At 47.4% G+C, this 12,478-nt stretch overlaps 1 long non-coding RNA gene across 3 annotated transcripts in view; it reads left to right on the forward strand.

The window, feature by feature from the left end:
* Positions 1–12,478, forward strand: part of LOC144281152 (uncharacterized) — a 112,785-nt gene that overhangs the window by 62,874 nt on the left and 37,433 nt on the right. The window contains exon 1 of one of the 3 annotated variants that reach the window (XR_013349595.1): positions 6,753–6,911. The exons of the other annotated variants lie outside the window; for them this stretch is intronic. This is a non-coding gene — a long non-coding RNA (uncharacterized LOC144281152). Of the gene's footprint in view, positions 1–6,752; positions 6,912–12,478 lie in introns of those variants that run through there. 3 annotated transcript variants of the gene reach the window in all.

Raw genomic sequence — 12,478 nt, forward strand, 5'->3', positions numbered from 1 at the left:
CGTCTTACCTTGATCCTCTGCAAAGACCCTAATCCCAAATAAGGTTGCATTCATGAGTCCTGGGGGTTAGAACTCCATCATCTTTTTTTTTTTTTTTTAAGATTTTATTGATTTATTCATGAGAGACACAGAGGCAGACACACAGGCAGAGGGAGAAACAGGCTCGTCACAGGGAGCCTGTTGTGGGACTTGATCCCGGAACTCCAGGGTCACACCCAAGCCGAAGGCAGATGCTCAACCACTGAGCCACCCAGGTGTTCCCTCCATCATCTTTTTTGAGGACAGAATTCAGTCCATAATCATGGGCAAGGGATTATAAGACAAATGGGGAAGAACACGAGTTTTAGGAATAGGCTGCAGCCCTGCAGCATGTGGGCTCATTGGGTCATTCAACACTTGTGTTCTTAGCTGTCAAGTGAGGGTTTCCAGAGTGCTGCATCACAGAGTTGGTGTGAGGGTGATAGTGTATCTAAAGACCTCTTGATTTGTGAAGAGGATGTTCCTATCGGTTATGGCCGTAATGTGCCATCCATATATTCTCTCACTGAAGAGGCCAGTCATATTCTTAGACCCTTTGTTTTATCAACTGTGAAATGGGTTGAATAAATAATATGTTGATTTGGCCTGCAATCCCTATAGCATGACAGTTACAAAAGAATGGGTAGCAATGTATGTATTGGCAGAAGGCCACATCTAGGTCTGGGGGAAGAGGGTGGGCAGGGAGTTAAGATCAACAGGAAGCCAAAGCCCAGGGGATTTGGTTAGGCCTGGCTGGGGGCGGTGGGGGGGGGAGGCGGGGGCGGGGGCAATGGAAATGGAGGAGTTCAGGCAGGGCAGAGAGCAGCAGATGCTATGTGGTACAGCAGTGAGACAGAAGGTGTTCTAAAGCTTTGTTTTTAGTGGTATTCCAAATGATTTTGACATTCTGATTCCAAATAATTCTAACATGTGGGTGTTTCCCCTACAACAAGCAAATTTCTGACACCAGCTGGGTGTTCTGTGATTCAACTTAATTCTGACGGTCTCCACTTGGAGATAGCATTAAGTCCCGTAAGGAAAGGGCTCAGTCCTATAAGACTGCCCCCCGCCCCTGCCACCACCACCCCTTGTTCAGATTCCAATTGTAAGCCCAAGTTGTTATCTGTGCTTCTGACTTATGGGTTATAAACTGGAGGTTCCCTCAACTCCCTTCTTGGGTTTAATTAATTTCCTAGAGTGGCTCACAGAACTCAGAGAAACATTTTACTTATTCAACTACCTTTTATTATAAAAGGAGATAGCTCAGGAACAGCCTGATGGAAGAGATGCACAGGGAATGTACCTCTCCAGGTGCACCATACTCCTCAGATCTCTGTATCTTCATCAACCCAGGAGCTCCTTGAATCTTATAGTTTTGGGAGTTTATGAAAGGTTCATTGCAAAGCATGACTGATCGTATCTCCATTTTTATTACTTCTTCTTTTTCAGGAGAATGGGCAAAATGGGGCTGGAAATTACAGGTTTCCACTCATGGGTTGGTCTGTCTGGTGACCAGCCTTGATCTTGGAGCCCACCCAGAGTTGCCTCAGTAGAACAAAAGACAATTCTATCATCCGGGCAATTACAGGGGTTTTGGGAGCTCTGTGCCAGGAACGAGGGGTCCAGAGACCAGTATATTCTCTATTATCTCACAGACGGCTATTTGTAGACACTAGCCACAGTATACCTCAGAATCCTATTCTTGGGTCGCACTGACTGTGACCTCTGAGATCCCATCCCAGAGGGATGACTGGTTTCTGGAAATATTTGTAATACAGCTCTGCTACTTCTGAATTAGCTCTGCTACCAATTTTGGATTCCTCCCTTTGGTAGCTTAATAAATATAAATATATGCTTGCCTCTGGTCTTCTAGCCTAAATCAAGGGAGCCATTCCTTGGAAGCCACAGAGGCGACTAGCCCCTCCACCATGATCTTGATGAACCATCACAGATGTTCTGGACAGTGCCCCTCCATGCTGCACTCAGCCTCCCCCACACCAGTGGCCTCTCCAGCGGGCGAGAGTTTGTGTTTCTGCACATACATGTTATTTTATTTTATTTTATTTTATTTTATTTTATTTTATTATTTTACTTTTTTAAAGATTTTATTTTTTTATTCGAGAGAGAGATTGAGAGAGAGAGAGAGAGAGAGAGAGAGAGGCAGAGAGGGAGAAGCAGGCTCCATGCAGGGAGCCTGACATGGAACTTGATCCCAGGACTCCAGATCACACCCTGGGCTGAAGGCAATGCTAAACTGCTGAGCCACCCAGGCTGCCCCATGTTTTATTTTTAAAAAATATTTTATTTATTTATTTTAGAGTGAGAGAGAGAGAGAGAGAGCATGAGCAGGGGGAGGAGCAGAGGGAGAGGGAGAAGCAGACTCCCTGCCAAGCAGGGAGCCCAAAACAGGGCTCGATCCTAAGACTCCAGGATCACCTGAGCCAAAAGCAGAAACCCAACCGACTGAGCCACCCAGGCATCTCTGTGCGCATACGTGTTCACTAGGATGTTTTATCTTTTACCCTCGGGATCTTTCCCCTGAGCCCCTCTCTGAGTCTTGGTCTTCCATCCACATCGCTGTTCCTAGACTGACTTCTTGTTACTTAAAGGCTGTAGGCCCACACCTTTCACTGCAGCCTGAAAGGGGAGGCAGTTGGTTAACAAAGAAAGCTATGGCTGGTGATTTTTCTTTTTCTCCCTGCTCAGTTCTGAAGCTGAAAAAAATCATGGCATACTTCAAACTTGAGCAGTGGCTGTGAATGTATTCACTCTTGAATTCATCTGTGAGGTTATTATACGCAGCTTTGATGTTACAGGAAGACTACCTGGGTCGTTTTGTTCCAATTACTCAGTGCAGAGGAGGACTTCATGCCGCACGAAGGCGCCCCACTTTGATGTTTTGTCGAGGCTGCCCTTCTCGGGGCTGAGGCATCGGGGGCGATGCTGGGCCGCTGGGGCACGCCCAAGTGGTGGGGCCCGAACCTGCAGCCGAGGAGCTGGGTGCCCTCCACACGGCGCTCCACCGGCTGGCCCCGAGCAGCTGCGGGGGGAGAAGCCTAGCGCGGGCCTATCAAGCACATTTGCCATTGCATCACAGAGGATCTGGAAATAACCTCATTTTCCTCAATTAGGAAGATGGAGATTGTAATGGCTGTACTTTGCTCTCCTCAGACGTCTTTCATCTCTGCATTGCAAAGTGCTCTGAAAGCATGATTAACGAAGCTTCCCTACTCCTCAGCCGGCCAGGCGCCCCACTGCCTGCTTCTGTCCAGGCTAAATGGTGGAGGCCAGCTTGCTGGGGGAGCTCAGGGTAAAGAGAGACCCTGCTGATCCCAGCACAGGGCAAGGATGGTTGCTGGGAACCCCGCGGGGTGGGGGGGACAGGGGGAGGAAGAGCAGCATGGGGGCGGGGAGGCGGGGGCCTCGGAGCTAGCCCTGGCTGTCCCGCTCGCTGGACCTGTTACCGCCACTGCCACCCACCCCCATCCAGGTCTCAGTGTCAGCCTGTGACAAATAGGGAGTGAGATCCGAAGATGAATTGGGTCCCTCCCGGCTCTGCCACTCTGGATCCGTGTGATGATGTGTCTGAGCCACGGCCTCCCCAGGCCCGCAGGTATCCTGCCTTGATGACATCCCTGCTCGGACCCGGGGTGCTCCCTGGCCCTGTGGAATGCCCCTGCCTCGCAGCCCCCAGAGCTGTCCTCGTCATCTGTGCCCTCCATCGCTCCCCCGCCTCGTGTGCACGGGCGCCCACGCTCACACCCAACACACACCACTGCAGCAGATTGGTTCCAGGCTCGCCCGCCCAGGCCAGCTTGGCCTGGCTTCCACGCGCTGCCTTTAAGATGCCTTCTCCCACCCTGACCTCTTTCCTTTGCCTTTCCTCCAAACACAAATACTGGCTCCTTTGGCATTTTTGCTGCACCGGATTCCTCTCCTCTCTCCATTCGGGTCGGACCTCTCCTCCAAGACCCTCCGGCTCCTGCAAAGCCTTGGGCTGTTAGCTTAGGCATCAGCCACCCACCCAGCTGACTGTGATTTAGAGCTTTTGTCACCTGCTTCTTGATTTTCTGTCTGTTTACCCCTCATTGCTACCAATATTCCTTCCTGTCTGTTGTAGTAATTCCTATTCCCTTCCCAACTGCTGTCTTCACATGCCATGGGCTAAGGACTAAACTTATGGAGCTGTTGAAACGGAGGTGTGACAGGAAGGCTGAGGCTTCCATGTCTCTGTGCAGATCCTGGTGCGTCTAACCTGTGTGCTCAGCTGCCTTTTTAGGACCTTTCTTTTCTCAGCTGTGCTCCAGATGGCTGAGGTTGGAGGATACTGGAGTTTTGGATGGATGAGACATAAGGGAACTGCAGAGACAGGTAGTACACACAGGAGGCTCCAGAGAAGGGAGGGCAGTGAAAGGCCCATTCCCTTCTACTTGAAGAGTAATTGGGGAAAAAAAAACCAACAAAGAAAGAAATTAGACTTGCTCTTTATTATTGGTGGTCAATAGATGCATCCAGATACTGCATTTTGAATCAAAAATTGTAATGTTAGACCAACAAAGTTTTCCACCAGTGTTCTGGAAATCCTGAGTTTCATAGGTGAAACATACTTGGAGAATGGTGTCTCATTTGGAAGATGCTTATTCTTGCCCTAGACGTTGCACCCTGTCCTGTTTTCTAACTCCCCCACAGGACGGCTCTGCCAGGGGGAGGTACTCGCGCTCAGTTTTGGGAGCTAAGGTAGGGTGCTCCATGCAGGAAGGCTGCCCCTGGGTGCCCCACTTGTAGGGTGCTCTGAGCAGCCCACAAAAGCAGTTCTGGGGGAGAAGCTCTATTTAGTTGTAGAGGCTTTCAAGTGTAAAAGTGCAGTAAAACTTAATTCTGTCTCTTTTCTGGAACAAACAAAAAGAACACTGAAGTGGAAAGTGCAGAATGGGAAGCATAGGATAGCCATGAGGTTGGAGTTTTGAAATGGGGAAAAGTTCCTTTGAGTGTTCCACACGTGAAACGTGTGGGGCAGACACCACCTGTCCGTTGGGCAATCAACTCTGGGCTTATGGGCCTTTCTGATGTGGGTGAGATGCTTCGAGTGGACCCCTTGTGTGAACTTGTCTGGCCTCATCGCTGGTGCTCCCTTCAGCCTAGGGCCCCCCACCCCTCCCACCCCAAGTTGCTCACAGACAGGTTCGAGGAGGCTGCCAACCTCCGGCTTGGTCCTGGAGGATCTGCTCCAAATACAGGCAGCTGCAGGGCCCTTCCTGTGGTCTCCAGGCCAGAGGACCAGTCTCTGCCATGCTCTCAAGTGCCTCTGCTCCTGGGCCTCCTTTGCCGCCGCCACCAACCTTAAACAGGCATCCCCAGGGGAGGCACCATGTGTAGAGCTTGACTGGATCCTGACTCCTGACTTCTGCCATCACAGCCTGCCTCCTTCTCCTCTCCTGTTGGCTCAGTGGCCATCCTGCTGCCCTTTGACGGGTGACCAGAATCCTTGCCGTGTGGGTCACCATTGCCCAGGCCCACGGCTGCAGAGGGGCATGGCCCACGGCTGCATGTGTGGGGAGCAGATGCTCTGCAGAGAGGACTGATGCTGGGAGACATCTGGGGGTCCAGCAGCATGCAGGAGAGGGGAGTAGGAGACAGGAGAGGCAAAATGCCCTGCCCGGGACTAGCTTCAGGTCCCATTTGGACATGATTGCGAGAGGGTCTTTTCTGGATGCTACAATAACAGAAGGAGATCACGAATTTTCTGCATCATCTGTTTAGGATACTTATCACTGTGATCTGTGCCTCAGGGTGTCCAGCTGCAGTGGCCCATCATTTCATGGGTACCCCCGAGGCTCACTCAGGCCCTGTCAGGAGGATCTGGGTGGCACAAATGGTCAGCTACCCTCCAGGGGGTGAGGTCCCCACCAGGGCATGGAGCTGCCCCTGGGATCGGCTGACCCCCGGGGCTGTTTCCACCCATACGCTGGCACCTAGATGGCACCCTGCGATGAGCTGCTGCCAGTAGGAATGCGAGTGGAACCGTGAGTGTCACGTCTGAGCCAAAGCAGTGAAATCTCCCCATGTTTCAGTGGATGGGAGAAGCCAATGAAGACTTGGGGTGGGCAGAACCATGAGCTTGAGGGAGCCTGGAGCCCCACGTGAGCATGAGACTTGTGCCCGATGGGGACCACCCGAGATGGACTGTGACATGAGTGCACCATCCCTCTTCACTGTGAAGCCCCTGAGGACTCATTGGCGTTTAGGGCTTCACTCACACCATAGCCTGCATTCCTATAACTAACACACATTGGTTTCGACAACCCATAGACTTTCTGGTCCTAACTGAGCGTTAGGTGTCAGTCTCCTTTTTCTTCTCCCTCCTCTCTGCCTTCAGGAGCGGCTACTGCTGAGTGGCAAGGTTTGCAGAGAGAGGACAAACAGGGTAAGAGGTGGGCTAGGGTTGTTATTGAAGGAATTTCTTCTCTGCACCCTGTGAGATTTTTTTTTTTTTTTTAGTGATTTCTGGGTCTCTGGAATTATGAAAGTAATGGAGTCATGAATATAATTACCTCTATTCTGTAATTACCCGGCAAATATCATATGAATACATAGGGGGTTTGAGTCAGCAGATCTGGCAGCTGCAGAGTTTGATTATGATGATTTAGCTGTTGGGAAATGCCAGGGATTAATTTCGGTCATCAGTGTAGGAACAACAAGGAGAAATGGCCCCAAATTAGGAAGGGACAAATGCAGGCTGTGTGGTAAGAACACTTGGGGACTGGGGGTCAGTTGGACAAAGCCTCCTCCCCATCTCCTGCCACCCCCCCCCCATGTCAGTCCTGCAGGACGGGAGTACATACCGCTGTCGCCAGGTCACTGCTTCCTGAGACTCACACGTGGGATCACAGAAGGTAATGGATGTGTTTGTCTGAGCTCCCTGGCTTCCTTAGCAGGGTTTCTACCCACTGTGGCCACTGTGCCCCTGTGAGGGGGAATGGGCACAGCCATCCCTGTTTCACAGGTGGCAGCCTGAGCCCTGAAGGAGGGGACCCCTCAGTGCAGCACAGTGAATGAAAGCCCAGGCCCCCCTGTCCCTTCTCTTTTCTTGTACTTGCTTTGGTGAGGAATGTACCTCTAATTATAGTGTTTTTCCAGTGGAGAAAGGTGATTTTGTTTATGACTGCTTTTGCAAATGGGTCCCAGGAAAGTTTTGTGAAGAAAATGTGGGTACCTGTTGTGCAGATCAGACCCTGCTGTCCTGGGAAAGAGGTGGAGAAGACCCTCTGGCAGCTTCAGGACTCCTAACAGAGGCCAAGTATCCCTGTGGTCTTAAACTTTGCTGTGTAGCTGAGCTATGTGGTGTTTCCCTTCCTCATTTGGGGCCATTTTTCTTTGTTGTTTCTACACTGATAATCAAAATTAATCCCTGGTATTTCTCAACAGATAAATCATTATAATCAAACTCTGCAGTTTGATTTTACTCATGAGTTTCCTGGTCTCTTCTTTAGACAACACCCAATCACCATCACTAGAGTGGAGACGGTGGTGGTACCTGGGTGAGGCCAGTGCTGCCCTGGCATTTTCCATTAGTCTAAATTGTTCTTTATTCCTTTTATTTTGGGATGCAGTGCTCACCACTCACTGTCCTGGGAAGTCCCTAGAGGCTGAATGATTCAGCTCCGCATCTAGCTACATGGAAAAAACGGACCTTGGATGAGGGACAATCAGGGCTGCTTGGGTTAAGGCTGCAGTGTAGGGGTGTTTTGGGGCACAGAGGTGCAAACTCACAAACAGAATCTGTCCAGGCCTGGATCTGTTCCCTGCTCCAGGTTGGAAGACATCAAAGTGATTTCTTATCTTTATCAATGGAATAACCAAGATTTCCTTGACTTACTAAAGCCTGACAGGCTAGCTGTTGGTTTGAGGGTAGGGAGGGTAAGCGAGCCAGGAGGAAGGGTGACTCATGATGGAAAGAAGTACAATGATCTGAGGTGCTCCTTATTCATGGCCATAAGTAACACCAGGGACCCAGGGTAAAGTTGTTCTGGGCAGCAGTCATGTCCACCTTCTGCATTTGTGGAGCTGTCCCCACGAGATGCAATTTCAGATTCATCTTTACCTTGTCAACATACATAAATCTGTCCCATATCTCTACCCCAAACACAGGCTGACCACAGATTCTTATCCAGGATTTTGTCAGAACTTTAAAAGGTGACATTCCTTAAGGTTTGAATTTAGATCTAAATACTACTTTTGATAGAGTGTCCAACTATCTTTGTGATGCTGACTTGGACTCCTGACAATAACTTTAAACTCTTAATGGTGACCCCAAACCAGATCTCAGCAGCTTCCAATATATAAACTAACTCTAAGGTCTAAGTAGAAGTCTAGCCCTGACTGAAACATAGACACTAGGCTTCAATTGAAACAAGGTTCTCAATTTAACCTATAGCCTGATCCTTACACTCACCATGACCCAGACATTAACCGTAGCTAAATCTCACAACTATAGATTCAAACTCTAATTTTTAGCCAGCCTTAAACCTAACCCAACCAAGAAATGTTTCTCAGGTCTGACTCTTGAGAGCTGGAATATGATACCCTCATAGATTATCTGTAGGGGAGGAAAATTTTCCTCTCACCCTCTTACATTCTCCAGCTAGGACTGAGAAACAAAACAAAAGAAAAACAATACAAACAAATAGACAAACAAATGACAACAGGCTAGCTGGAGTAAAGGCACACAAATTTATTTGTTGTTAAAAGTTTTATGTGGCATAGGGGGACTTTATAGAAAGAAGACCGCACAAGGAAATAGCTAGCATTGTAGGCTTTTAGACTGAGAAAAAGAGGATATATTTAAAGAAAAGTGACAAGACAAAGGAAAGGAACTTTGAGCTCCTGAGGCAAATTGTAGGAAGGCAAATATGTGGGGAAAATAGTGGTGGATAAGAATGAGTTAGTAAGGTTCATTTGTGTAGACTTCTTAGTGCCATCTCCTCTCTGGTGATAAGGTTGTTAGTCCCTTCCTGGCACAAGAAGTGGTTTGGGGTGGGGTAGGGGGCACCCTCACAAGGGGAAGTTATGATCTATGTTTAGGCGTGGGGGGACTACAGAGAGCTCATCTTGTATTTGTGTTTTCTCAATTGCTTTCAGCTCAAAATAATCCTCATGCTAGACTAGTATATTTTGGGGTGCATATTTTGGTCTCCGACATACCCTTTCCCCACTTGCCCCTCCATTCCCATGTATGCTGCTGTGGGCGGGCTCTCAATTGTGATGATTCCTGTCTCCCAGGCAGGATTGTGAGTCTGGAGCTTTGAACTTGTCATTGCTTTTTGATTCCCAAGATGGAAGACACACTGATTTGATGATAGACAAATGCTATGCGTTCGTATTAGTTGAGGTGAATGGTCTAAGGTGTCACCTTTTTGAGAATTGATTTGCATTAAAAATCTGTTACTAAATCCTGGGCTCTTGGGGTAAATAGAGAAAAATTTAAAGTAGTTCTATGTGATGGTAAAGGAAGGGGGGATAGAGTGTAGATTTTTGCTTCAGTTTATCATCTTTTTATGGCTCACTCTTCCAAAATAAGTAGGGATACAGTGAAGATTAAATGAGCTAATATATTAAAAAGTGTGTAGAGCACTTGATAGATGTTTATTATTGTTTTTTATCATCATCATCATCATCGTTCAACTTCTTAAGTCCCGAATAGATCTGAAACCATTTAAATTTTCACAAAAATAATTTGAAAATGTGAACCTAACTTTTCACTGTCTTTTCAGCAAAAGCTACCATTTGGAGATATAAACATTTTTGGTAAGCATAACTTCTCTGAAGGCCACCTTCATAAAGTTACATAAATAACTTCCATGGAGCAGAGAGATCAGTGGGAGATGGTGAAAGAAGGCACATGTGTGTGAAGCAGAAATTATCCTTGTTTAGTGTGACACAGGGAAAGAACACCACCTTTGAAAGTTCTATGAGTTTATTACAGCCATGCTCCATTGCCTACCCTACCAGTTATGGGCAATTCATTCATTCACTCACCAAATCATGCCCTCCTCTGAACAGAGTAGGCATCATTCCATCTCATGGAACTTTCGGTCTAGTGACAGATACTAAACATGCAAACAAACACTATAATTGTAATTGAGGTAAAATTCAAGATTTAAAATGAAGTGTAAAGAGGGCAACAGGAGAAAAAGATTCTCAGTTTGAGGGGGTCGAGGAAGGGCCTTCTAAAGCTGAAGGGTGAGTAGGAGTCACTCAGTGGCAGGATGAGGGAGAGAGTTTGATTTGGGCAAGGTTGTCATCTGGAGGGGAATTAGACCTTATTTCACAATAGTGTGTGGTGCTTGTGTGTCTTTGCAGCTGTTTCCATATTATGTTGAGATTATTTTAGTTACTGAACCCATTTCTGACTCTTTTTAGTTAATACCTTGATGAAGAAGCACATGCTATTGCTATATCACAAATGTATTTTTAATAGACTATTTTTTTAGAGAAGCTTTAGGTTCACAGCAAAATTGAGCAGAAGTTCTAGAGATTTCCCCTATACCCCCTGTCCCCTCCATATGCATAGCTTCTCTCACTGTCAAAATATTTCACCGCAGTGGTATGTCCCAAACGATTTTTTGCTGTAGTATTTTGATATAACTGGCTCCCTTTGCAATACTATGCATTTTATTTTATTCATAAAAAGCCATTCTGAGCAGGGCTCCATTGCCAGAGCAGTTCCGAGCACAGAAAGGGTTAAGATAATAGCCTGTAGAAGGAGCAGCCTGCTGTGAAGCCCTGAGAGTATAGCAGGAACAGGGTCAGTCAGGAGGAGAGTGGTACCGCGGGGCTGGAGAGGTCGGGGGAGGGGGGCAGATATTGGAGAGTTTTAAGGGCCACATTGAAGAATTTAATTTTTTCTCACAGCAAATGGGAAGCATTGGAGAGTTTTTACGCAGAGATTGATGTCATGATTTGATGGATGTGAAAACAACATGAAAACATGAAAACACCCCCAGCCACCACCTCCAATAGCCTCTTCATCGGTGCATGTGAGAATTGGAATGTGGGGATGGTGGAGATAAATTAGGGAGAACTGTAGCCTGGAGTAGGGTGATAGCAGCTGGAATATGGGAAAGGGAACAGAGTTAAGATATATTCTGGAGGTGAAATTGGAAGTTTGTAGTAATGCATTTGACATGGGAGGTGAGAGAAAGAGAAGTGTCAAGGATGATTCCACGTTTTTTTTCCAGAAGTCACCGGCAGATAATGGTGCCATTGTCTGTGACAAGGAAGACTGAGAAGGAGCAAGTGGCAGGGAGGGCTCGGTTTCAGACATGTCAATTGAGATGCCTGGGAGACGTCCAAATGGATGTGTCAAGTAGGCGATTGGATAAATGAGTCTGGAGCTTAAATGAGATCTGAGTTGGAGATATGAATTTGGAGATGCCAATGTATAGATGACATTGAAAATCATGGAGATGAATGAGACTGCCTTAGGCAAGAGTGAGATGAGAAAAAGGCCAAGAACAGCTCTGTGGAGCTTTAGAACTTAGATGTGGTGTGATAATGGATTGTCATAGTGATAATACAAGGAGCTAGCTTTTATTGAAGGTTTTTCCACACCCTAGCATTGTTCTAAATGGGCTGCATGTATTCATTCCTTTATTTTCATGGCAACCCGATGAAGTAAACTGAGGTGTGAGAGACAAAGCATTTTGCTTAAGATCACAATTAGGAAGTGGAGGAGCTCGGAGTATGAATCCAGCAATCTGGCTCCAGAACTTCTTCCCTAATCCCTCCGGAGCCTTACCCAGAGTAGCCAGAGGTGTCAGAAAATGGCTGGAAAACCAGAAATGTGCTGTCCTAGAAGCTAAGAGTAGATGTGGGGGGCTGGTTCACCTAGTCAGATGCTGCTTAGGTCCAGTAAGATGGGCTCCAAAGGTTAGCCAACGTGGCAACATGGAGGTTGTAGGCAACATCAGAAAAGGCAATTATGGTGGAGCAGTAGGAAGGTAAGAGTAGAAACTGGCTGGCTTGGCTTGTAGAGGGCTGAGGATGCAAAGGTGGTCTTGTTAGGAAACTGTCCCCTGAGGATAGAGTACTCACTTTGCAGGATAGAGTACTTACTTTGCACTTTGAAGTGTATATAAAGCACATAGCACCATGCTTAGCACAATGTTATCAATTTTAATACAAGTCTGCATAATGTTGAGATCCTAAAGGCCTGCAGTATTGATGTCACAGGAACGAGAATAGGAATGCCCAACATTTAGTCAACCTCAACCAGAATGCATGTGTGGGCCCGTGCGCATGCGCGCCGCGCACACACACACACACACACACACACAGGCACCATGACATGCTCAATGAGAACTGAGGATGAGGAAGACAAGTTTTGCCCCCTGGATGGTCTGACAGTCTGTTCCTAGATGAAAGGCATACCTACAGGTAGATACCAAGGCTGCCTGTGACA

Source organism: Canis aureus, chromosome 12 (assembly GCF_053574225.1).
Source record: "Canis aureus isolate CA01 chromosome 12, VMU_Caureus_v.1.0, whole genome shotgun sequence".
NCBI lineage: Eukaryota > Metazoa > Chordata > Mammalia > Carnivora > Canidae > Canis > Canis aureus.